Source organism: Giraffa tippelskirchi, chromosome 12, assembly GCF_054371585.1.
Source record: "Giraffa tippelskirchi isolate mGirTip1 chromosome 12, T2T-mGirTip1v1.2.pri, whole genome shotgun sequence".
In the NCBI taxonomy this organism is placed as follows: domain Eukaryota; kingdom Metazoa; phylum Chordata; class Mammalia; order Artiodactyla; family Giraffidae; genus Giraffa; species Giraffa tippelskirchi.
In genome coordinates, this window is record NC_137286.1 from 23,834,093 (window position 1) to 23,860,692 (window position 26,600).

Here is a 26,600-nt window from a genome sequence, read left to right on the forward strand (position 1 = left end):
TTGAGATGGGGGAGTGTCCTGGATTATCCAGATGGGCCTGATGTATCACAAGTGTTCTCAGAAGGGAAGGAGGGAGCAGGTAAGTGGGAATCAGAGATGTTATGTGAGATGTGATGTGATGTGATGACCATTTGATGACCAAAGTAGAGGTTGGAGTGTTGCTGTTGCTGGCTGGGGGCCACGAGCCAAGGGATGTGGACAGCCTTGAGAGCTGGAAAGACCAGGAAACAGGTTCTTCCCTCCAGAAGCAATGCAAGCCCTGCTGACCCCTTGTGTTTCACCCAGTAAAACCCATTTGGACTTCTGACCTACAGAACTACAAGATAATAAATTTGTGTTGTTTTTAAGCCATTAAATTTGTAGTAGTTTGTTTTCATAACAGTAAAAAATTAATACAGGGTCCAAATTACAATGCCTGTAAGGTCCAGAATGTACCACAAATGAATAAAGTGGACTATGTGTAAAAATGTAAAAATTTTTAAATGAAATATGTGGTTCTTTCAGCCTATCTTTTCCAGTTTTGATAGAGACAAGAGTGCAAAAATATATAATTTTACTATTAATTTTATCTGTAAGGAAAACAGGAGCAGAAGCTTGATGATAAATGGCAGCTCAAACGTAACTCTACAGCAGGTGGACAGGGAAGGGCGGTGGAGACAGGTGGGTAATTGGACAGTGAATGAGCTACTGAATGTGAATCTACTGAAGACAATTGTTACCTTGTAGAATTTGGATCTGATGTTTCTAGCATTTCTGATTTAACTTGGATATAATTTTTTGGGTTGTCTTAACAAACAAATGATTTAGACAAACTGTCTTCAGGCAGTGGCTTGTTGCCCTTAACAATCTCATTTCTCACGTTCTCGTCACTATCTTAGACATTTTTTTCCAATCCATGTGTTTCTTTCCTCTGGTTTTGCACTCTTTTGGGCACGAAGGGGCAGATGTTCCATACTTATGTCCACCTTTATTCTACTTCCACCCGACACACATGATAGCATGAGGAGGAGGATGAAATTTCATCTGCTCTCTCTCTCTTCTATTTTATTTTTTCTCTCTCTCTCTTTTAAAAAGCACTTTACAAAGCATAAGCTGGAAGTCTTTGGATAGTCAGATTTTTAAAAATGATGCACTGCCTATGACATCGCCCACAATTCATACATATTTTCTATACCAGGACAATATTCAAGGAACTCTGTAAGCACTCGATCTACTAGTTGACAAATATTTACCGAGCATCTTGAAGAAAGAGGCTATGCAGGGTGCTAGGAGGACTACACATGATAGAAGACAGTAGCTCCTTGAGAACATGCCCCTCCTACTGCGGGGACAGCATGTCCTAGGCAGTGACTGCCTGATCTAATACTTCTTGGGGAGTTGAGACATGATGTGAATCTCTAGCCAGCAAGATATTTGCCTAGACAGCTGAGCAAATCTGGTATTTACATCCCCTTTGCATTCATTTGGTTTGTATTTACTCTGTAGGACTGGTAAACACAATGTACAGGACTCTGAGGGGTTGAGGTAAACTCAGTTGCGGCCAAATCCCCACCTGCACCCGTGCCCTGGCATCACCTCCGCAGGGGAGCCCAGTCCCTCCGAGGTTGCGGGCACTGGCCAGATGAGTGTGATACTTCCCTGGTGCTTTAGGTTCCCAAACTGGTGAAACTGTGATGGGTGCAACAGTGTTGGGCAGTGTCTGTATTTTCAGGTTCAGTCTGTTCTGCTCCATTCCCATGGTGCCTGGGTCCATGCTACACACATAATGGGCCTGAGGTTAGATGAAAATAATAATTGTTATTACAGAGAAAATGTACGGAGTACTTTGTGTCAGGTACCATGCCAAGTTCTTTATATTGATTCTCTCTTTTTTTCCACAACTGCTTATAGTAGTTATTTTTTTTTAAGCCCCCATTTTACAAATAAGAAAAATGAGGCCAAGTCACACTTCTGCTTGGTAGCAGAGCCAAGATTTGAACCCACGAATCAATTCATCTTGTATATACCATCCGGGTGAAAACTCTATTTAATTAAAGTTTATGGCATTAGATTTCAGGGAATCCTAATATGGTTTTTGAAAACTAATGTGCCTTAATTTGTTCAATCAATATGCCCCTAAAAAATTGAAAAGAATATTAAAACATCCTAAGGGTATGGGACATATCTTTGTAACATCTACAATATTTAGCACTTTGCCTTGCATAGATAAGACCTAAAATGATCATTTGTTAAATGAATAGGTGAATTAATGAAACAATTGTATAATTTAATTTACTGAAGTAAGTGTACTTAATGGGGCTTCTTGGGTGGCTCAGCAGTAAAGAATCCATCTGCGATGCAGAAGACTCAGGAGATGCCACAGGTTTGATCCCTGGGTTGGGAAGATCCCCTGGAGAAGGGCATGGCAACCCACTCCAGTATTCTTGCCTGGAGAATCCCATGGACAGAGATGTCTGGTGGGCTATAGTCTGTGGGGTAGCACAGAGTTGGTCAGGACTAAAGTGACTGAGCACGAAGCACGAAGTATACTCAGTAAGACCAGTTTGAAGGGACCTGCAGGGTTACAGAACAGAATATCTAGATTGATCAGGTGTATTAAAGTTTCTAAAGCCCACTATGTTGTTGTTGTTAGTTGCTAAGTTGTGCCCGACTCTTTTGCAACTCCATGGACTGTAGCCCGCCAGGCTCCTCTGTCCATGGAATTCTCCAGGCAAGAAGACTGGAGTGGGTTGTCCTTTCCTTCTACGGGGTATCTTCCTGACCCAGGGATTGAACTTGTGTCTCCTGTACAGGCAGGTGGATTCTTTACCACTGAGATACCAGGGAAGCCCAAAGCCTAATAATGCACACAAATGAGACTGGAGGGATGTTTCAAAAAATGAACTTTCACTTTCTTTTTGTACTTTTCTTTATTGTTAAGATTTTAGAAATTGAGCCTGCATTGGTCTTAGTCTGGGTTCCACTTGAAGCAGAGCCTCATGGAGAGCACTTGGTGTGTTGATCTGGGATATGATCACAAAATGAGGGATGATGAAGCAAGGAGATGGGGAAGGGGAGGGGAAAACTCATGTCAGGTGTCTCAGGGCTGTGGAGGTGAGCAGTGGGAGCGCCTTGCCATGGGGACTTGCTTGAAGCCCAGGTAACAGGAGCAGTAGTCTCCTAGTCCTTATTGTCAAGAAATTCTCCTCCTTTGCAAACTTTGCTTTCAAGGGCCCCGTGAACCTCTGCAACATCAGAAAAGGCCCTGAGTTTGAAGGCTGAAAGAGGCGTGGCCCACACTTGAGGTGGGCTCTGTGAGTACCAGGTGAGTCTGAGCTTCTAGACTGCCTGCCAAATCTGAGCTCAGATCAGAGGTGGGGACATGAAATAGGAGACATCTACTATGGTATGGTTTTTCCAACACTAATAAAACCACGAGAAAAAAACAAGACATTTTCACAAAGCAAAAAATTGTTTTCTGATTTGACTTTGTAAATTTGGACTTGAATGGGTGAGGTTATTTTCACTGAGATCCTGACGTGCTTGGTGTTGCAGTCCAGATTCTTGGGAAGAAGGCTCAAAGGCAGAGATATGGTGCAGGCAGTGGACAGGGAACCACTCTGGAATCCACACCTGTAGGGGAGGCAGGGCTGAGCAGAGGGAGAAGCTGAGCTGAGATGCAGCTGCAGCAAAGCTTGAGCAGATTCCATGGGAGCTCTGAAACTCTGATGGCCCTGCAGAGCTGTGCTGAGTTGATGCTGGGAGCTGGAGCTTCATACATGAGTATCCTCCAGTCACTGGATGCCGGATGCCCAGGGAGGGAACACACACTTGAGTGAGGCAGCTGAAGGCAACTGCATGAGAAGGCTTGGAGCTGAGGCTGGCCAGCTGGGTTAGTAGGGATCTGGGTGGAGCAGCACAGTGGATGCTGCATGTGGCTGTTAGCGTACTTGCCTTTGAACATCTGGACCAACAGAGAAAATTGAAAAATTCAAACCCAGGGAAAAAAGCAAGACTAAATTCAACAACAGCTCTCTCTCCTCACTGTGGTAGCCCAAATGAAAAGACACGAGGAATGGGACAAGGCTATTTTCTCGTATATCTGGTGGCCCACATGTCAAATCTGATTGAAAAGTCTTTTATTTGCATGGCAAGTCTTTCAAATCCAGATTTCTGGCTTTTCTTGAAAATTTGGAGGACCTGACACATTGGGCCCACACTTTTCACAGCAAGTTTCAGCTGGAACAGAGTAGCAGAGGCCCCCTTTAAACTCTGTGTACCCCCTGCCTGCTTCTGTCATTTATGTCACTGCCAGAGCTCTGTCATCATTTGAGTTTGTGAACCCCCATCTCTGAGGTTCTGCCCAGCTCTGCTGAGCTGTGATTCTGTGTGAATCATTGTGCATACTGCTGAAATGGGTATTCAAATTCCTAATAACGTCATGGCATCCAGAAAGCTTTGACTTCCTAGTCAAAAATGCATCTCTTCCTGGAAATTCTCTTTGAGCAAGAGAGGCCGTTTCTTTACAGTCTAGCTTCCTGGCTTTGTTAGTGAGGATGTTGATGACCCTGATCTTGATCATGGCATAAAGCAAAACACTTTCAAAGGCTGTAGTAGGGGCTGTGTGGGATTTTCTAGCCACTAGAATATTTTCTAAGTTTTAGTGATTCCCAGTATCTGGCTGAAATCTTGGAATTGCCCGGGCTATTTATAAAAAAATTAATTGTCAGGTTCTTCCAGGCCCCTCTGATTTCAGTAGATCTGGGCCTAGTAGTTAGGGCCCAAGAACCTTTATTTTTAATTTAATTTTAATTTTTCAAGTGGTCTTGGCCTGCAACCAGATTTAGGAAGTATACTGGTTCCTCCTAATTTCTCCTTGTATTTAGTGCCTGGCTCATTCATTGTAAAGTTTTGAGCTCCCAATGCACAGGGATTCCTTCTTAGTCTTTTTATCCATCCCCATCCTTAGTGTTAACACCTAGTTCAGTGCCCTGCAAACCCTATGCACTCAATGAATGTCTAGAGGATGAAGGATTGAATGAATAAATGAACATTTCTGAATAGCCTTCTTCTTTCAAAGTCATATGTTGAAGATCATTTGATTTAGAGAATATTTTATAAATATGTTGTCAAGCCAGAGAGGGTAAGAGTCCTAGCTTTATCTTGGGAGGTTTTTGCCTTGGGGATGTTAAGAAATAAATGATTCCTTCTAAAGAGAACTTATGCTTTTCATCAAAAGATAGATGATTCACCCATCTAATGCAGTGTATGTGAGTTATTTGTGCAATATTTCAAAAACAGCAAATTGACTCAATAGAAAAGGAAACTTTCTAAATTATGCTGAAGTTTTGCCTTGAAATATAAACCTTGAAAGAATAAGACCAAGAGCTTCTTTCCTACTAGGAGAGAGATGCAGTGATACAAATTTAATTTATTGTGCAGTGGTTTATTTTTCAGATGCTCTGCCTCCAAAGAGTTCAAAGAGCCTATGTCTGCAGAGGGAAGGTATGGCAATTCCAGCAGTTAATTTGGGCTTTGAAGAAGGAGCATCCAGAAAATCTTGGCTCAAAGAAAATATTGGAGTTGTTTGGCTGTTTACACAGACATCTCAGGGTCCCTTTGCCATCGCTCCAATTTCTGGAGTTAGGGTCCTTCCTCAGAACGGCTGTGAATGTTGCTGAGGTGAATTTGATTGACTTGAACTTGGCTGGTTATGGCTTCTGTCTAGAATGCTGGGAATTAGAAACAAGGTTTTTCTCAAGTACTCAGGAGTCTCTTTTAGGTTAATATTAAATAAGTTTCTTGGCACTACTAATTATTTCATTGCTGAACTCAATTGGAATAAGTTTATAAAATTTGTTCATTACATCACTGGCACTTGTACTTTAGTTTTCTTCTTACAAAAATTTAAGGTTACAATGTAATAAACTATTCAAATTAATGTTGTATAAACAAAGAAGGTAATGGTGCTAAAAGTAAACCAACCATTGATGGATTTGCAGTAGCACCATGCACTAGCTTGTGATGTTTTCTGTTAGCTATCTCCTGTACTCCTATATGGACCCTCCCCTCTTCTGTCTCCCTGTTGTAACCACTACTTTGTTCTCTATATCTGTGAGTCTACTTCTTTTTGTTATATTCACTAGTTTTTGTATTTTTTACATTCCACATATAAGTGATATTATGCAGTATTTGTCTTTCTCCGATTTATTTCACTTAGAATAATGCCCTCCAAGTCTACTAATCTACCTGTAAATGATAAAATTCATGTTTTTTTTCTGGCTGAGTGGTATTCCACTATGTGTGTGTGTGTGTGTGTGTGTGTATCTGTCTATCTATCTCACCTCTTCTTTATTCTTTCATCTGTTGATGGACACTTATGTTGCTTCCAGATCTTGGTGACTGTATATATTGCTGCTCTGAACATTGGAGTGCATGTATCTTTTCAAATTAGTGTTTTTTTGGGTTTGTGGTGTTTTTTTTTTTTTTAAACATATACCCAGGAGTGGAATTGTGGGGTCATATTGTAGTTTCTTCTTTAGTTTTTTGAGTTGCCTCCATACTATTTTCCACAGTAGTTGCACCAATTTACATTCCCAGTAACAGTGCATGAGGGTTACCTTTTTTCTGTCTTTGCCAGCTCTTCTAATTTGTGTTATTTTTGGTGATAGCCATTCAAGAATTGGGAACATTTTATACTTTAAACATTATCAAAGAGTAATTTTCAGGAACATGGCAGTATAAGAAATCTGACACCATGATGCTTAAAAGGTTTTCTGCATCCATTAAAAGCTTATCTTTAAAAAAAAAAATTATTTTTTAATTGAAGGATAAATTGCTTTACAAAATTTTGTTGTTTTCTGTCAAACATCAACATGAATCAGCCACAGGTGTACATATGTCCCCTCCCTCTTGAACCACTCTCCCATCTCCCTCCCCAAAGCTTATCTTTGCCACCATTGTCTTGGTTATCACTGAGAGATACTTATTAAGGACCCACTAGTAAAATAAACTAATCAGCTCTGATGACTTTCCTCTAAATATGGCAGTCCATTTAGTGGGTAAAAATAAAAATTTCGAGAATAACAGTATAATTTGTACTAGAAGCTCACTCTCAACAGTTAACTTCCCAGGTAATATTTCAGAGAAATCAAGTAGAGATAAGCTTTGCTGCTGCTGCTGCTAAGTCGCTTCAGTCGTGTCCGACTCTGTGCAACCCCATAGATGGCAGCCCACCAGGCTCCGCCATCCCTGGGATTCTCCAGGCAAGAATACTGGAGTGGGTTGCCATTTCCTTCTCCAGTGCATGAAAGGGAAAAGTCAAAGTGAAGTCGCTCAGTTGTGTCCGACTCTTAGCGACCCCATGGACTGTAGCCTACCAGGCTCCTCCGTCCATGGGATTTTCCAGGCAAGAGTACTGGAGTGGGGTGCCATTGCCTTCTCCTAGAGATAAGCTTTACCACACATTAAAACCACTCCAGTTCCTTTTTATCCAGCTAAGACATTCTCTGACCATTGAATTCAGACTAAAATTCATACCGTCCTCTCTGCAAATTAGCAAATCACATTAAAACATTCTGATGATGTTTTGACTGGTGTCAAACAGAAGAATGCCAAAGGAATTTGAGAAGTAAAATATGGGATGAAATCATCTCTTGGGTTTTTCAGGAGATGTCTGTAAGACTCTATCATTTTACTTTGTATCTTAGAAAGTTGATAAATGGGATAAAATTAAGATATGATAGCAAAATTACACTAATGATAACAAAAAGACATTTTTCATTTGGATGTTTTATAGTTCAAAACAAGAGTTATCAATCTGTCCATTTCCAATTTTGAAAGAATAAATATTGTATACCTGTTAACCAAAGGTAAGACACTAATTCAGTTGACTATTCATCTTTCATTTGTTACATAGCCACATTTATTGGACATAAAAATGTGCTAAGCACCTTGGGAAATTAGGAAAGGAAGACGGAGGCCTTATCCTGGAGTATAAATGAATAGAGTTGTATCTGGGCTTGTGTTGCAGACTTTGGCCAATTTTAGTCTCTTGGATTGTAAGTTACTTGGGAAGCTTTTCTTCTATCTCCACCAGCACTTACCCTGTGCTCTCTGGAATGCCTTTTTCCCCAGGAAGTCAAGCTATCCATTCTTTTTTCATTGTGGGGTAGCAGCAGCTATGTTTCTCCCCATTTTGCTGATGGCAAAAGTGAAGTTAATTAAAATGTAAAGGTCACTGCAGATAAATTCATCTGACTCTGAAATTTTAAGATTTTGCTGCAGGAAGGAAAAGGTTTATAAAATGTCAGGTGCAAGGTGTGTTCCGTATTAGGTTCTCTCTTGTCATGAACAATGCTTCCTGAGAGAGTGTTGCAAATGTGCACACTGGTGTTTCACTGCAGTTAGGGAAAAGAAATGTTAAAGAAATTGGTGAGCCCACACATCTCTCCTGTGACAAAAGAGAGCCCTCAGACTTATTGAACTGTGTTTTAAAAAGTCGTGCATGGACTATCTTGAACGTCAAAGTCTCTCAGTCGTGTCTGACTCTTGTGACCCCTTGGACATCCATGGAATTTTCTAGGCCAGAATACTGGAGTGGGTAGCCTTTCCCTTCTTCAGGGGATCTTCCCAACCCAGGGATTGAACCCAGGTCTACCCACATTGCAGACAGATTCTTTAGCAGCTGAGCCACCAGGGAAGCTGAAGAATACTGGAGTGGGTAGCTTATCCCTTCTCCAGAGGATCTTCTGGGCCCAGGAATTGAACCTTTCCCTTCTCCAGGAGATCTTCCCAACCCAGGGATCGAACCCAGGTCTCCCACATTGCAGGTGGATTCATTACCAGCTGAGCCACAAGGGAAGCCCCGACTCTCTTGAAGGCTGTAGTGAAAGAAAAAAATCAGTTCCTTCAGACAATAGATATATTTGGTGGAGTTCTTGAAAGGGGTGTGGTAATTTTATAACTGAAAAAACAAATGTAAACATTTAAGGAATGATAAACTCTCCCAGTGGCAATCTCTTCCCCTTTTCAACATAGCGCACGATTGCCTGCAGGCTTTGTAAGTCAAAGAAGCCACCTGCATTTCTTATCCAGCGCATCTTTAAGATTTTCAGTGCATGCTCATGTGTGTACTCAGTTGTGTCTGACTCTTTGTTACCCCACGGAATGCAGCCTGCCAGGCTCCTCTGTCCATGGGATTTCCCAGGCAAGAATACTAGATTGGATTGCCATTTCCTCCGCCAAGGGATCTTCCTGACCGAGGGATCGAACCCGTGTCTCCTGCATTGGCAGGCAAATTTTTTAATCACTGAGCCACTTGGAAAGCTCAAGATTTTCAATACTTCTGCTAACTTATGTCTGTGTGATTCACATCTTTATTGGAAAATTGTGCAATATCAGGATCAATATCCAGGGACTCTGGAATGCTTGTATACACTCAGACTCCCCTCCAGTGGGTGAATGTGCAATTTGAAGGGAACACACATCCCCCTGTCAATTAGGTTTTTAGGTTCATGAAAACAATGAAATCAGTCAGGTATTTAGCAAGGGGGAATATAAGACAATAAAATCTCTCATAATGAATTTAGCGCAATTCACCTGGAAAGCAAAAAGGTAGAGGCCAAGAGAAAGAAAGAATGGCTGTAAAGCTCAGATGGCTCCAAGAAATGTTAAATGGACTTATTGACTACTTTTCAGAACAGCTACCTAGAATAGTTCTTTCCAAATGAGCCATAACCAAGTCCTTCAAAAATAATTGGCAGGAGTATTTGGATGTAAAAGAAAAAAAGCCTCTCACATATATATTTACATTTATTTTTCAGGACATCTTTTTTGTCTCTTATTTCTGTCTTGTTCTCTGAGAAAGCCTGCATTTATCTCCAACTGGCAGAGAGGATGAGGGAGAACTTGGGAGACTTTTTTTTTTTCAGTCCTTGCATTTGAAACTGCTCTGCCTTTGACACACTTATAGGATAGAAGAAAAGTCCTTTGTATAGACTCAGACTAGACACTGCCTCACTTTTCTCTCACAGGCTCCCTCTTACCCTCAGCCAATTGCTTCCCACCACCCTACTGTACTTGTGCTGGCAGTAGGTCCTAAAATGTTGCTATGTATGGCCTGACCCCTATAGTAGAGTTTATTTTGTTGACTGGCTGTAAAATGGTAGAGGGATAATGCTGGAAGGGCCCCAGGGAAGCTGAGATTCCTATTAGAGGTCTGTGAGGAGCCCTCACTCTTGCTTTCTGATGTTTCCAGTTTGTCTTTGCAGCAAAAAAACAGCTTTGAGTTCAGAGGGTCTTGAAGTATATTTACTTCTAGGAGTTATATTAGTACAGGTTACCAGGCTGGAGGCTCAAAGTCACCATTTTAGCACTGTGAATAGTTATAGTTACTATGTGACCACCTTGCTGGTAGGCACATCCAAACAGAAGTTGGGGAGGTGCTATCAGGGGGCAAGGCAATGGTGGTAACAGTATAGATTGGGCAGGTACGCATTCTCTGTAGCCCGAAAGGTTGAGCGGAGGTTGCTAATTTGTCCTTTGCTTTACAGAAGGGAATACTTACTAAGACTAGAGGTGGACCAGAGAATTACAAACAATATTCAGGGAATTGTAGAGCTACAGATAGATCATGTTCTCTATTCTGCGTATGAAGGCGGCACATCAGGTTTTGATGTCGCTGCTTTGTGCTTTGTGTACGTACATCTCTATCTTGACAAGTGCTGTTTGGGGGCTGGTGGAACTTCACTAAATTTAAGCAGTAAGTATCAGAGGTCTTGCCCTAATGGTGTGCTTGAACCAACTTACACGTGCTTGGCGACAGTCAACTTTGTGTATGTCTTTACAACTCTGTGGTAAGTCATAAGTTGGTAGCATGAAACAGGCCACAGAAGGAGTATTGGCACCACGGAAAGTGGCAAAGTCTACAAATCAGAGCTAGTTGCCCAACATGTCTAGGAGCACCACTGTCTTGAGCCCTTCCATTTGGAATGAATGGACTAGTTGGGACTGAGGAATTCACTTTCGCCTGAGTAGAACTGCCTTTTGTCTACAATCAGCACCACTAACCTCTGCTTCTAATGCCACTCCTGTTCTGTGGGCTTCTGGTTAAAGCTCTTTTTCCCCTTGATTTCTCTATTACTTTCTTTCTGCAACACTCTCTGGACACTTGCACCCTTTATCCTGTCTGGGTTTGTTGTTGCTGTTTTACTGTATTCCCTGTTTCTCCACCCAGAACGTGAGAGTGGGCAGAGAGAGCAGCCCCTAAGTGCTGTTTAGGGGCACCAGCAATGTGGTAACAATGACAGACAGGAATGGTTCAATATGGGGCTTATACAGAGAGGAAAGTGACCTGAAAGGCATATTAAAATAATTTAAAGCCTGGGAGTAACACCCATTCAATATAAATGGCCTGAGGCGAGGATTTAGTGGGTCTCATTCTGGAGATGTTCCATCATTCTGAGGCTCAGTTAATGATTTTTGTTTTTAAGTCATCACTGTTGGTTCCCTATCAAAACTGCTCAAAGAGTAGCCTTCTCTGTGGATAGGAAAGGAGACTGTGTGAAAAGTAAAGGGGGGCAAGAAGCTGTCACTATGCACTTCTTCTGCACGTGCCAGGAGGGCCGTCAGAAGAGTTCTGGAATAGGAAGGAGGAAGGAGGAGTAGAAACTCTAACAGCTCCTGGTGTGGGTCTGTTAGCAGGAAGTTTTCCCCTTGGCTTCTTATCTGCCCCTCCCCTCTCTGCAGGCCACATCAGGGACCTTTTCTCCCTGGTACCCAGAGTCCTAAGGGCTTCTAACTCCCTATCTTCTGTTTCCAGAGCTTATGATCTTTTTTTTTTTTTTTTTTTTTGCTAGGAGGCCTTCTACTGAAGTGATCCCAGATAAGGGTGACCCATCAGAGAGGATCATCCATCTAGTTTACAGAAGCAATTTCAGAGTGGGCCCTGGGGCCTTGGACCCCAGTGCAGGAGATCCAGGCAAGTATGAGATGGGTAGCATCCCTTTAGAGTTACAATAAGAGAGTGTGCCAGTGTCTGGCTTTTCTGGGGAATGTGGGCCATTGGGGAGGTAGGTTTTCTTGAAGGTAGGTGTAAGCATGTCTGTGTAGCTAGGCATGGGAGTAGAGGAGATGTTTGAGAGAGGGGAGTGAAATATAGGCTTAGTAGCCACCTTGAGATGCTGGTCTTCGCTCACTAGAGCTGGAAGACTTTCCTGCTTTTGTTCTGCTTCCTGGTCATACTGGCTGGATTAACCAAGGATCCACTAATTCTCTTGACATATCAAAGATTCTTTGAAGACAGGAAGGTGAGTGAGGGCAAGAGTTAGAATAAAAAGTTGAGGACAAAGGAGCAGGTTTATTTTAAACACATTTTTCTTTTGTCTACCTGAAACATATATCATCCTACACATGTGGTATTGGGATTTTTCAAGCACAATTCTGTCTCCTGTACAATGTAAATGCCTTTCTATATCACCATTTCAAATGTGTTGGTAAATTACATCGCTTACCAATGCTCTTCTGCAAGTGAAGTTTTGCTTTGCAAATACTCAGAGGATGAGAGAATAGCTGACATGTGGGTTATAAACAAAGATATTTTCATTTTTTTATTAATGTAAAATCAGCTTTCCCCACCTCCACTAAACAGACACTGAACAAACAGTAAAAGCACATTGGTGGAAGGGATGTTAAACTATTAGCCTATTCAGGAGACCCACATGTTTTGACCTGACCTTGTAAGTAAATGAAGGAATGAATGAATGAATGGTGCCTTGGAATAAATATCACTAAGCGTCAGCTATTCCAGCACCAAAGCTAGAGAAGAAAAATATCTGGGCTTTGAATTAAAGAGGTAAAATTGTATGTGTGTGTGTGAGGGGTTAATAGACCTGTATGTCAAGATAGTGGCTTCTCTTTTTTATTATTTTTTTAATATTTATTTATCGGCTGTGTTGGTTTTAGTTGCAGCGTACAGGATCTTTTGTTACAGTGTGTGGGCTTGTCTCTAGTTGAGATGGAGGGTCTCAGTAGTTGTGGCATGCAGGCTTAGTTGTTCTGCAACATGTGGGATCTTAGTTCCCCAATCAGGGATCAAACCCACGGCCCTTGCACTGAAAGATGAATTCTTAACCACTGGGCCACCAGGGAAGTCCTGTGGTTCCTCATTTTAAAAATCTTGAAAACTCTGCTTAATTTTTTACTTAATCTTTTACATCTACCTGGGTTCATATTGCTGACATATTTTTAAGTGCCATGAAATTAAGATTTGGAGGAACCTAAGTCTCCACAAACACAGATTCCCTATTCATATTTTCCTTTTTGTTTTTGGGTGAAAACAAGTGCTATCTCAGGGGATCACAGCCCTAGGAAAACGATTAAGGCTTGTTGTCTCCTTATCTGTTAAAGCATGTCCAGAAGCGTAGGCTATGATCAACATAAGAGTTTTTGACATCAGGGCTTCTAGTCCTGTTCGTACATGCTCCTCATAATTGGACAGCAAACAATGTTCCTTTTCTTCCTTATGACCCTCTGTCTTGCTGTGGAAATCTGTGCAAAATTGTGATAATTGCTATGATTGTACACTTGAAATTCCTGAACTCAGCCAGCAGTGATGAGGAAAATGTGGTGAGCTCTTTGTGGTTTTTATGAAATCAAGAAAAACCTGGGAGAGATGGTGGCTGGCTTTAGCAATTGGAACCAGGTACCATACAGTTAAATTTTTGAAAGAACAGATTTACCAGTGAACTTCTGTCATAGTGACACCTTTCAAGTAACAATTTCATCTGCGTTTGTTGGAAGGGGGGCACATCTGTGTGCTTTATCACATGCAGTATTCTAACCAGGCAGCCCACTTACGAGAAGAGGGTGCAGGCAAGACACTCAGTGTAGTTTGAATGGCTGCCTCTCCCTGCCCTAACCCTAGAGCTCTGTCCAGGGTCAGCTACGACATTTGTGGGGCTCATTGCAAAATGAAAATACAGGATCCGGTGTTAAAAATTTTATTAAGAATTTCAAAGCAGTGACAGCAAAGCAGCAAATCCAGTGTGGTTTTCTTCTGAGCAAGGGGCACATGTGAATCACAGGTCATACAAGGGGCTGGATCTTGCTCTGATCTTCCTAAATAAGAAGACGAGATTAAGGGACTTCCCTGGTGGTACAGTGGATAAGAGTCTGGGCTGCTTGAAATCCTTATACTGAGGGAACTCTAATTTGAAGATGCTATACTTTTCTTCATTGTTGGTTGGTTGGTTTAGTCGCTAAGTTGTGTCCCACTCTTTGCAACTGCATGGACTGTAGCCTGCCAGGCTCTGTCCATGGAATTCCCTAGGCAAGAATACTGGAGTGGGTTGCTGTTTCCTTCTGTAGGAGATCTTCCTGATCTAGGGATCGAACCTGTGTCTCCTGCATTGGTAGATGGATTCTTTATCCTGAGCCACCAGGGAAGCCCTTTTCTTCATTACTCTTCATAAATTGAGAATTGCAGCTTTATTAGTTATTAACAAGGATGACCTGGGGCTGGTGATAATAGAGATACACTTACCTCACAGAATGGTTGTGAGAGTCAAATTCCGTGAGAGATGTGATGTGCTCTGGAGAGCTCTGGGCACATGGTCAACTTTCAATAATAGTGATGATGATCATGGTGATTCGGGTGAGCCTTGCTTTTGGAAAAGTGTGTGTGAGAGAAAAAGCTTCCTCTGTGTACTATCCACTCCGGCCCCAGGTGACAACTTGGCTGAAGGTTTGTGCTACTCCAGCAGGCCTTCTCTGAATTCTTTTTTCCCAGCTTCCTTCAGCTTAACTTCTTTCAAATGTAGACTCTTTTGAATATGATGAAAGTCCATGCGCTAACAAAGACGCAGCTGGCAGCAAGGTCACCCAAGGAGAGGCAGTCTTGTCCTCTGGGCGCACAGAACAACACACACTGATTCAGATGTTCCGGAGGCCAGCCCGCTGTGCTGAGCCCCAGTGGATGCTGCCTCTCGCCGCCTCTTTCCAAGCCAGGCAGCAGGAGGTTCTTTCCCTCTGGACTCAGCTTGGAGAGTCATCAAGGCCCACTTGTCAGTGTTGTTAGTGACGTCAGACTCTTTCACAGATCCTGTTCTGGTCCCAGAAGTGGCGTGGCACTAGCTCACTCATTCTACGAGTGTCAGGTCCTTGTCTGTGCCACTCCATCCTTTTCCTCACAGGATGGGGGCGGGCATGGACCGGCTGGCTTGAGTCAAGGTCACTGCAGCATTTTAGGGTGGTGGGCCCACTCTATCTGAAACGTTTCCCATATCCACACTTGCTCCCTCAGGATTAACAGAATCTCTTAGATCTGGCATTGGAAAAGATCCTGTTGCTGGGAAAGATTGAGGGCAGAAGGAGAAGGGGGCAGCAGAGAACGAGATGGTTGGATGGCATCACTGACTCAATGGACTTGAGTTTGAGCAGGCTCTGGGAGATGGTGAAGGACAGGGAAACCTGGTGTGCTGCAGTCCATGGGGTCACAGAGTCAGACAGCTTAGCGGCTGAACAACAAAAACAACTTAGATCTGGCAGGCCTCCCCCTCCACCATCCAACTGCATCTGAAACCCTAACTCAGCCCACACCCTGGTGTTCTTTGTGGGCTCTGACTTCTCTGCCTCCAAAGTGTTCAGGATGCCGTCCTTCACTCTGGGGAAGTGTGTTTTATTTCAGCAAATGGAGTGTGTTTTCATGATTGGCACCTTTGCTTTAGTCTTGAGGCAGATGGCTGAGTATCGCCTTAGCTGGAGGGTTTTTGGCTGTAGCAGATTTGTCAGAACAGAAGCGGAAGTGATATTTGTCAGATGCCTTCTGGGTTCCCAACAGTGTCCTAGGGTGGTTGTTATTTTATTTATTCTTGGAAGGTGGAAATGATTATCTCATTTTTTTTTGGTTGATGAAGAAACCAAGGCTGTTTCAGGATGGTGCCCAAAAGCACATACCTGATAAGTGGCAGCACCAGCATTTAAATCCAACTTTGACTCATGTTTCTCTCAGTGATTGTTTGTTGCCTTACCAGACTAGCATCCTCAGATGGGAACATTCATCTTAACACGTAGGCCTCAGCTGTGAGGCAGACACACATTCTGCACACACAAGCAGGGAGGAGCAGGGAAGGGCAGGATTTGGTGGAGTATCTGCTGTAGTAACATGGGCAGTATCTGGTGAACATAGAATCCCTGGGGGCTGCTCACTGCACCTGGCTCTCCTTAGAAGACAGAGTGAACATGGGCCCAGAGAACCCTGGATACTGCCTAAATGTATACTTTTACCCATAATTAGCTATAAGGAGAGGAGCAACTAAAACTAAATATCAGGATAGTAATGCCCAGACTCATGGTAGAAAGACTTCTATTTGCACATGAACTAAGGGAAGGTTAAAGCCTGGTTCTTTAAAGACTTGGACTTGAGCATATATCCAGAAAAAACTCTAATTCGAAGACACATTCACCCCAGTGTTCATGGCAGCATTATTAACAATGGCCAAGTTTGATGCATGATACAGGGTGCTTGGGGCTGGTACACCAGGATGACCTGGAGAGATGGGATGGGGAGGGAGGAGGAGGGGGGTTCTGGAAGGGGAACACATATACACTCATGGTGGATTCATGTCAATGTATGGCAAAACAAATACAATATTGTAAAGTTAAAAAATAGGTAAATAAACTAATTAAAAAAAAAAACAAACAATAGCCAAGACTTAGAAATACTCTAAATGTCCATTGACAGATGAATAGATGTAGATGTGGTGTATATGTGTGTATATGCATACACACACAAACACACACACACACAATGAATATTGCTCAGCCATGAAAAAGAATGAAATGATGCCATTTATAGCAACATAGATGAACCTAGATATTGTCACATTATTAAGTGAAGTAAATATCATATGATATCAATATATAATCTAAAAGTTGATACAAATGGACTTACTTACAAAACAGAAATAGAGTCATAGATGTAGGCAACAAACTTATGATTACCTGGGGGGAAAGAGGCAGGGAGGGATAAGTTGAGAGATTAGGAGTGACATATACATATTACTATATATAAGATAGATAACTATTAAGGACCTACTGTATAGCATAGGAAATTCTATTCAATATTTTTTGATAACCTACATGGGAAAAGACTCTAGTATTCTTTCCTGGGACATTCCATGACAGAGGAGTCTGGCAGGCTACAGTCTATGGGGTCACAAAGAGTTGGATATGACTTAGTGACTAAATAGCAACAGCAATATGGGAAAAGAATCTGAAAAAGAACATATATGTATGTATAACTGAATCTTTTTGCTATGTACCTAAAACTAGCATAACATTATAAGTCAGTTATACTTCAATTTTAAAAAAATTGAAAAAAAAAAGACCTGGACAAAGAGTTGAGCCAGATATGCCGCTGACATCTCTGGCAACATTACCCTGAAGCATCCCAGTTGACAGGCTAGGGGCTGCTTGGTTGAGAGACTTTGGTCAGCTCAACGTGGCAGCAGGTAGACATCATGAGGAGGACCTGGGCACGGTGCAAGTTTCACGGTGCTTCACAAGAAGCCTCTCACCAAGACGGACTCCACACGCCTGCCACTGCTGGGAGCAGTGCCCAGGGTTCCTGATATCTCCAAGGGTGGTGTGTTGGACTAGGGACCTGACAGGGCTGCTGTAGGTGGAGGTCTTAAGCACTTAGCAGCTCAGGGCTACAAGCAGCAGGGCTAGTACTCTCGTTTTAGCTGTTTTACCTTATCCCCGGGCAGTGCTGAGTTTGATAGAGGGCAAGAGCATCAGTAGAACTTGAGGCTGACAGATACCTATCCCTGACCTCACTGATTATCACTATCTTCCTGCTCTACACCCTCATATTACAAGGAAACTGGTATTGCAATATGTTATCTCAGATTTATTTGTGGTATTCTTTGAGTCATGTGTCTTCTCATCCATCTGTTTTTGTTCATTATTGTTCCCAGTACTGCCACATATAGCAAGTGTTCAAAAAATATTTCTTCAGCGAATTAATTATTGAAAAGAAGTTCTGAAAGTAATAGAACATGAGAAAGTGCTTTAGGAATAGTTTAGTGCTGCCTTTCTCAGCTGTGCTGATTAAGTACATGACAGATATCATAACTATCAGAGTTCCAGATAAGAATCCAGAAAATGCTATCTTTTATAGTGTCATAGAAATATAACCTTTGTTCCTTCTCAATTGCTGGAAATATACTTGTCTTTGAATGAAATGAGGCATTGGAGCAATAAATATGCCCTTTTGCCCTGGCTCTGAATTTATCAGTTATAGTTCCCACACTGAAAGCATGACAGTCATCATGAAAAAGTCAGAGAAAGGAAAATAGATCTTCAAGCTCTGCATGGAGACCCTAGGTCAAGGTAAACGTCTAGGGGAGACTGAAAGCAGGAAGGTTTGGAGGTTGCCAGTGTGGTCTGAGGGCTTCCCTCATAGCTCAGTTGGTAAAGAATCCGCCTGCAATGAGGGAGACCTGGGATTGATTCCTGGGTTGGGAAGATCCCCTGGAGAAGGGAAAGGCTACCCATTCCAGTATTCTGGCCTGGAGAATTCTATGGATAGTCCATGGGGTTGCAAAGAGTTGGACACGACTGAGCGACTTTCAAAAAAAATCAAAGTGTGATCTGAAAGCCTAGCTTGACCAGAAGGAGTCCTTTATTGGCTTAACTGGAGGGTCACAAATTTCTATCTTTAGGGATTTCTCTTTGGATTTAGATTTGACTATAGAGTTCTATAAAAGTGTTAACATTTTTCTGGGTGAGGTGGATAGGAAGCCAGAAGCACCCTGGAAGCAGGAAGGCAGTAATTATTTTGATAAGTCTGTGCAGTTAATGACTGAGCAGAGGTCTCCCAAGGGCCAGAAGGAAAGCACTAGGTAAAGAAGGAAGGAGACTGGAGTGGGGGGAGTTTGGGGGCTAGTGGGAGTTCAGAGGAAAGGTCTTGAGGAGGTGGTTTCAGGGGGTATTCCTGTGGGGGGTAAGTAGGAACTTTGCAGAGGAATGTTGCCAGGGTCCCACCAAATACCTGAGTACACTGCAACTGGATGTTTTGAGGAGGAGTTTAATAAAGAGATTGTTAAAAATGTGTGATCAGAGTTTAGGGAAATCAAACCAGGGATTCTGTAGAACCTTGGGATGAACACTAATGGGGAGCTAGCTGCTTATACCCTCACGGAGAAAGGGAGGAAACTGGCTGTGGATCCTGGAGGGGGTAGCCATAGGAGGGGCACTTACAAAATGTGGTGGGCTAAAGACAGATAAAATTTTCTGATACTCCTTTCATCGAGAGTGGCGTCTATGGTCTTTCACCTTGAATCAGAGGGGCCTCTGCAACTGCTTTGACCAATAGAACCTGGCAGAAATTTGTATAGCTGTCTCCAGGCCCAGGTCTTAAAGACTAGAAGCTTCCATTTCCTTTCCCTTGGACACTTGCTCTTGGAACACAGACATTTGCTGGGAGCAAGTTTAACAACCCCAAGTGGAGGCCTACCTGGGAAACTGAAGCCTCTGCAAACAGCCCTGACTAAGTTCGCCCAGACCATAACTAGCACCAATTTTTTAGTCATCTTGGAAGTGGATTCTCCAACCCTAGGCACGCTTCTCTGGCTTATGCCATGTGGGACAGAGTTGAGTTGCCTACAGAGCTAAGCTATTAAGTGTCAGGGGGTAGTTTATAGCTACCAGTGGTTACTGGGCTATATGAGTTGTGGCCCCAGTAGAGGGACACAGATAACCCACGGTAGCCTAGCAGGAAGGGAGCCAGGGAGACAACCACACTGACTTCTCCTATCTCCTGCCTACTTATTTACTGCCAGTGACCACTGGGTGGACCCAACAAAAGCCAGAAGAACAGGAACCCATTGATGGCCCCCTGTAGGTCAGCTCCCTGGGGCACACAGAGCAGTTGGAGAAGTGTGAAGTGAGATCTGGAGGGACAGATGGGAAACAGCCAACACAGGCACCAGGCAATTTAACGTTGGTGTCATGGTGTTGATCCCATTCAATAAAACTCAACCCACCGGAATACAAATCTTAAAAGACAAAGACCAGATCTCTTTTGGAAGGTGGCCAGGTATGTGATCAGTAAGTAAGGAAGGAGGAAAATCTGTCTGAGACATTTCTTAATCAAATAGCTAAATGTTTGATTTAATCAATGTTAATGCAAATGGAAAGTGCAGTAACACCCTATGGATGTTGCCCCCTCCGAGCAGCTCTGGGGTTGAGCCCCTCTCCCCAGTTTCCTGAGTGATTGTCTAAGCAGAGCCCTAGGGAGCCTGATGCTCAGTGAAGGAACTGGCTCTGTCTTTATGTCCCATAAACTAAACATCTGTGCTTACAGAGTAATTGGAATAATCTGGCCAAGGGAGAGAGGGACACAAGCCTAGGTCTGAAGCCCCAGATAGACAGACCCAGGCTACCTGGGCAGAGTCAAGACTCATGTTACTCTGCTAGTCAGAAGTGGCAGTGAACCCCAAGCTCCTGGAAGAAATCCCTGGAGCAGTGTGCCCAGAGCCAGGAGCCTCTTCACATCAGCTCTGGGAGGGCAGGAGGGCCACTTCCTGGGCTCTGGGGCGGCTGCAAAGCCAGAGGGGTGCTCGCCAACGTCCAGCAGGAATTTTGCAACACCTAAGGAGTGGGAGCTTTGAAACACTGCCCTGGGAGACAGGTGGTAGAGTGTGACAATTAGCGCTGGGATTCAGAGTCTAGCTGCCTGGATTTGAATTCAGGTTCTGCCTCTTGCTAGCTGTGTAACCTTATTTAACTCCTCTATGACTCTACAGGGGCTTCCCTTGTAGCTCAGTTGGTAAAGAATCTGCCTGCAGTGCAGGAGACCTGGGTTCGATCCCTTGGTTGGGAAGATCCCCTGAAGAAGGAAAGGGCAACCCACTCCAGTATCTTTGCCTGGAAAATCTCATGGACAGAGGAGCCTGGTGGGCTGCAGTCCATGGGGTCGCAAAGAGTAGGACACAACTGAGCGACTAACACTTACTTATGACTCTGTTTCCTCAACAGTAAAATGGGACTGCTTTTGTGTGTACTATATATATATAGTATACGATATATACTATGTGCAGTTTTGCGGAGGATAAATGAGCTCTTAGCATGTACTGAAGGAAGCCACAGGATGAAGTGGTTAAAAGCACCAGCTCTGAAACCACATGGCTAGGGCTTGAATCCTGACTCCATGGATGATACGCATGATGTGGGCAAGTTATTTAGTTTCTCTGTCTCAGTGTCCTCTTTTCTGGAGAAATAGCAGTACCTCCTTCATTTGGTTGTCACCAGGGCTGATGAGTTTATCTACATGAAGAGTTCAGGGTAGGTGGTGGCTGCACTGCACCTTTAGCTGCAGTGAGCACACTGTCCACTCCATCTCACGGGCTTGGCACATAGTAACCTTGCCATAGTATTTGCATTCTGCTGGAAGCACAGACTAGAGGGAGAAGCCCATGAGCTCAGCTCACATCCAGCAGGAGCTCCCAGATTGCCCTGCCTCCAGGCTGATAGCTCTGAGGATAGTTGAACTGTCTATTTCCACAGGTGTGGTCACACTGGTTTTTGAAGTTTTTTTCCTCGCTCTGCTCCAGTCACATCTAAGCTTCTGGGCTGCCCACCAAAGACACTGTCTGCTCCAGTGGTGCTCTCAGACCCAGCGGGGCAGAACGGGGCTGCCCCCGTCAGTGTGGGGTGACTGATGGCTCACCAGCCTTCCCTTCTGCCCTGGGGCCTGGTTGTGAAACAAAGCAAATGAAAAATGGTAGCAATAAACAAGGCTGCTCCCAGTAGACAGTGCCTCTTTGTTTCCAGGTAAATGGTAGTATTTGGGTAGAACGAAGCCTGTATCGGGAACCTGGAATCTGAGCACTGGATTCTTTTGCCAGCTTCTGGAACCCACTTGTGACATGGCTACTCCCCTGATCCTCAAGCATACCCTTCCTTAAGACCTTGCCCTTTAGAGGTCTCATCACGATTTGCTGGTCAAGAGTAGTTTGCTCTGATAGAGTGCTGGGCGGGGGTAACTGAGACCACAGGGGCTGCAGGTAAATATTCCCCAGCATCAATGGGCAGGTAAGAAAACTCCAGTCTTGACCGCCCCCTGCCCCCCACCAGCGGGTTGGGTGACATCACACTAGTTCTTCGCCTTTTGCAAAATAAAGGCCACCTGAGCTGACTTTGAGGAGGTATCTTGAGACTAATAAAATCCCTGGAGAAAGAGCCAAGGAAAAGCAGGTGTGGGTATTTACTGTGTTGACAGAGCAGCTATGCTCATCAGATTCCCTGATTGTAGGGCCTGGGGCGGCATCCTCAGGTGGAGAGAGTTTTTCTTCCTGCCTCTCCTCCTCTCTCCTGTCCCTGCTATTCCTAGCAGATCAGGATGATTGTCAGAAATGGCTGCTCCTAGGAGCAGCAGAGAAGCAGGAAGTCTGGGAAGAAAGCCATTCAAGCCTGGCCTGCAGCGGCTTCTCCTCCTGGGTGAGTCCGCTGAGAGCCCAAGGAAGGGCTACCCTCACCTTCCTCACTAAGGCTGTCCTGAAAAAACTGCCCCACAAGTAGGCCCCTTGCCTTAGCTCTGCCCTTTCTATAAGGTGCCAATTCTCTTGACAGGCCACAGAGCCACGGTTCCAGCCATGCATTGTGTGACGAGAGAGGTGGTACAAAGTACAACAAATAAACTTACAGTGTTTACCGTCGAACCGCAAAGCCCGACTGCCAAATAAAGCCATCTCAGTTCCACTGCAATTTTTGCAGGTAAAATTTTCAGTCAGCCACCAGAGGGTGCCCACAGAGCTCTCTGAAAAATGACCGAAACCTGCAGAATTAGAAAATTTCCAGTGTATCTAAGACTAACACCAAATATAGCTCCCTCACACATGACTGGGAGTGATGCACAGGCCAGCTAAGGAGCTGCAAGTTTGCAGGGGATGAAGAGTCAGGGTGGGAGCGATGGAAATTATCTGAATTTTAGCTAAACAAGTTGCATCTTGATTTTAAATTGGCAATTACAATAGCACTTTGAGGATTGGCTCAGGGCGACTTTTCATTCCCAGCCAAACTCCCTTCCCCACCCTTTCTTTCCCCATCCATGTGTACAAAGGAAATGCAAATACATGTAAATATTAGCCTAAGCCACAGGCTTCTTGGAAGGTAAGGCTGCTGCTGCTTTAAAAAAAATCCTATAATGCGAGTGAAAAGAAAGATTTTCTGAGCTGCTGCTCCTGCACGAGGTGAGGCGTCAGGAAGAAGAAATGGAGAAGCTGTGGTGCTCTGAAGAGCTGGCCTGGCGTGGTGCCTGCCTGGGATGAGAGGAGCAGAGGAATGGCTGCCTCCCTGTCCCTACCAGCACTGGCAAGCAGGCTGTGTCTGGCCTCCCTGTCTTTCCAGGGCCTGGCACACTGGCTGACACACAGTAGGAGCCTGTTAATGTTTGTTGAGTGAGTGAATGAATGAATGGGAAGTGAGCTGGGTGGGTAGGACACCGCCTGGGCACTTTCACCAGGGTAAGAGGAGAATTGGGAAAGGGATGGCTGGGGTGGAAGGGTAATTTTCCAGGGAGGAGAGGTCGCATGTTCGATGTCAGCTTCCTCTGGTTCGGGCCCTTTCTGTGGGTGTTCAAGACTCCAGATGCGATGCTTTGTGTTAATGTTGGTCAAACTGCCCAGTGGTCCCATTCATTCATAAGAAACACTCATTCAGTTACTGGTTATCTGATGGGGACCCTGGCAGTTATCCCCTTGCCAGGGACACCAGCCTCCCTCAGCTTTGGCTCTCTGGAAATCTGGCCAGCTGGGAACTGGGTACTGGTTGCAGGACAAATTGGGCCATTTATCTCTCTGGACAAGGTGTGTGTGTGTGTTGCCATAATATGCCTTTTGTGTGGGGAGGTGTGTGTGTTTTGCCATAATGCCTTGTGTGTGTGGTGTGTGTGTTGCCATAATGCCTTGTGTGTGTGGAGTGTGTGTTGCCATAATGCCTTGTGTGTGTGTGTGTGTGTGTGTTGCCATAATGCCTTGTGTGTGTGGAGTGTGTGTTGCCATAATCTCGTGTGTGTGTGTGTTGCCATAATGCCTTGTGTGTGTGTGTGTTGCCATAATGCCTTGTGTGTGTGGAGTGTGTGTTGCCATAATCTCGTGTGTGTGTGTGTTGCCATAATGCCTTGTGTGTGGGGTTTATCATCTACACAGCTCTTTGACACCACCTATGGCTATCTCTTGCTGGTACATATATAGAAGAGATGATATGTATTGATATTTAAATTTAGAAGTTTAGGGGCAAGTTATTTTACTTACGTTTCTGTACTTTTAATTCATCACAGAAGGAATCATGGTGTGAAGGTCTTGCAGGGTTTTAAAAGATTCCTACGTATGTTCCCTTTCCAGTATTTCTCCTTTGGGGCAGCTTTAATGACAATTTGGGGGGCCTTCAGATGAGCCAGGAGGGCTGCTGGCTGCTGGGCTTAGAGAAAGAGAACGGTTTTGAGAATTAACCTTTCTCCCTTCTCCCCTGCCTAGGCTGAGTCTGTCCACCTGATTAGCACAACAATGATCAGCTTTTCCCCACCAGCCTGAGAAGAATGGGTTCCTGACCAGAATCCTTTTAATTTGCAAATCTCATGCAGATGAGGCCCTGAAGATTCCTGGGCCCTCTTAGCGTTGGCCTAGCTGGGTGCTCCACACCATATGAAGTCTGCAGTGACCGAGCTTCTGGACCTTTTGTTATTTCTTATCTTCACCAGGCCCTGGCACAGCACTGTATGCTTAGAGAAGGTTAGACCCAAGGGAGAGGCTATTAGGAAAGGGTCTCAACAAACTAGTGGTAGCCAAAGCAAAGGAAAAATTTCTAGAAAGCTAAGCAGGCTCCTGAAAGAATGTTCCATCAGATTGTTTTGTTAAAATAAGATCTCTCTCTCTGTCTCTATACATATATATATACATACGCACATATATCTATGTAGAACTGAATCACTTTGCTGTATGCAAAAGAATTCAACATTGTAAATCAACTATAAGTTGGGGGAAAGAGATCTTCTCTGGAGGGGAAAATCCATTTTTTAAAAGGGAAGGAAAGAAAAGGAGAGAGAGGCAAAGAATGACTCAAACAACCTCTTTGCCTGAGCTCTCTGTCAAGAAGGATCATGCTGCTGCTGCTGCTAAGTCGTTTCAGTCGTGTCTGACTCTGTGCGACCCCATAGACGGCAGCCCACCAGGCTCCCCCGTCCCTGGGATTCTCCAGGCAAGAATACTGGAGTGGGTTGCCATTGCCTTCTCCCAAGAAGGATCATAGCACGGGACAAAAGACTAGGGAGTTTGGACACCAATAGAGAGAGAGAAAGAGGTCAGACAACTGTTTACCTTTTATCCACTCATCAGGGACCTGATGAGGTTGTGTGGCTTTGTGAGTGTCATTTTATGAAATAAACAGAGATAGTCTGTCTACTATTTCCAAGAATGACCTAAGGGAAGGACATCAGCTTTAAAATGACCACTTTGTCAGGAAAGTGACATAAACAATGAACAGAGAAAGTGGCATAAACATTTACCTTTTTTTTTTTGTCTACTGAATAGATACAGTTCTACAAAGCTCAGCTAATTCCTTTGTATTTAATAAACTCATCTTGAATATCTACCATGTCTCAGACACTGAGACCTACATTCTTGTCCTCGAGGGGTTTTCAGTCTAGCGAAGGAGGCAGAAAAATGACCAGATTGTACCAGAGAGGCCAAGCTTTACCTGCACTCCTGTGACCTCTGCAGGGGGAGCTCTTGCCTGGAGCCTGGGAGGCACAGCACTCCTGCATGGCGCTGCACCTTTGTGTGCTGCAGGCAGGCCAGAGATGGGCACCTGATGGCTGGTCAGGGTCAACTAACAACTAAACTGAGCCAGCCCAGTTCCTTACTTGACAATTTGTAATTAGGATGCTGGAGAGACAAAGTCAGGTGTGGAGAACAAAGCTGAAATTTACAGAGACTTGGGGCTGAAGACACGTTAATGAACCACGCGTACCCAGAGAGTGATGAAGCAAAGGAAGCCAGTCAGGGGACAGCATGGGATGACTCACAGAGGGAGCAATATGAAAGCTTATTAGATGTCTCTGGGAGGTGGAGAGTCACTTTTCGTCCCAGCCCTTGTTTCCAGATCCAAAAGCAGGAGGCTTGATTTCTCATCTTTGTGTCCTGTGAGATTGCAGTTCTTAAAAATAAATTCCTCACTTCCTGAGCTAATTGGAGTGAGTTTCATCTTATTATAATAAAAAATTCCCTGATTTTAATTCAAAATGTTACACAATAATGTATTGGTTGCCTAGGACTGCCATAGCAAATTATTGTAACTAGATGACTTAAAGCAACAGAAATGTGTTCACTCACAGTTCTGGAGACCAGAAGTCCCCATCAAGCAGGGTTGGTTTCTTCTGGAGGCTCTGAGGAAGAATCTGTTTCCATGTTCTCCCCTAGCTTTGGGGGTTTCAATAATTCTTGGTATTCCTTGGCTTGTAGAAGCATTGCTCAAATCTCTGTCTTAATCTTCATGTGGTGTTCTCCCCACGTGTCTCTGTGATTCTCTGTTTTTCTCTTACAAGGAAGCTCATCAATTTG

General features: G+C 43.9%; 1 protein-coding gene across 2 annotated transcripts in view; it reads left to right on the forward strand.

The window, feature by feature from the left end:
- The window catches only part of EGLN3 (egl-9 family hypoxia inducible factor 3), a 457,661-nt gene that overhangs the window by 232,343 nt on the left and 198,718 nt on the right, over window positions 1–26,600 (forward strand). For both annotated transcript variants that reach the window (XM_081547999.1, XM_081548000.1), the window contains one exon: window positions 11,838–11,959. The gene's annotated coding sequence lies outside the window, so the exon portion shown is untranslated. The remainder of the gene's footprint in view (window positions 1–11,837; window positions 11,960–26,600) is intronic.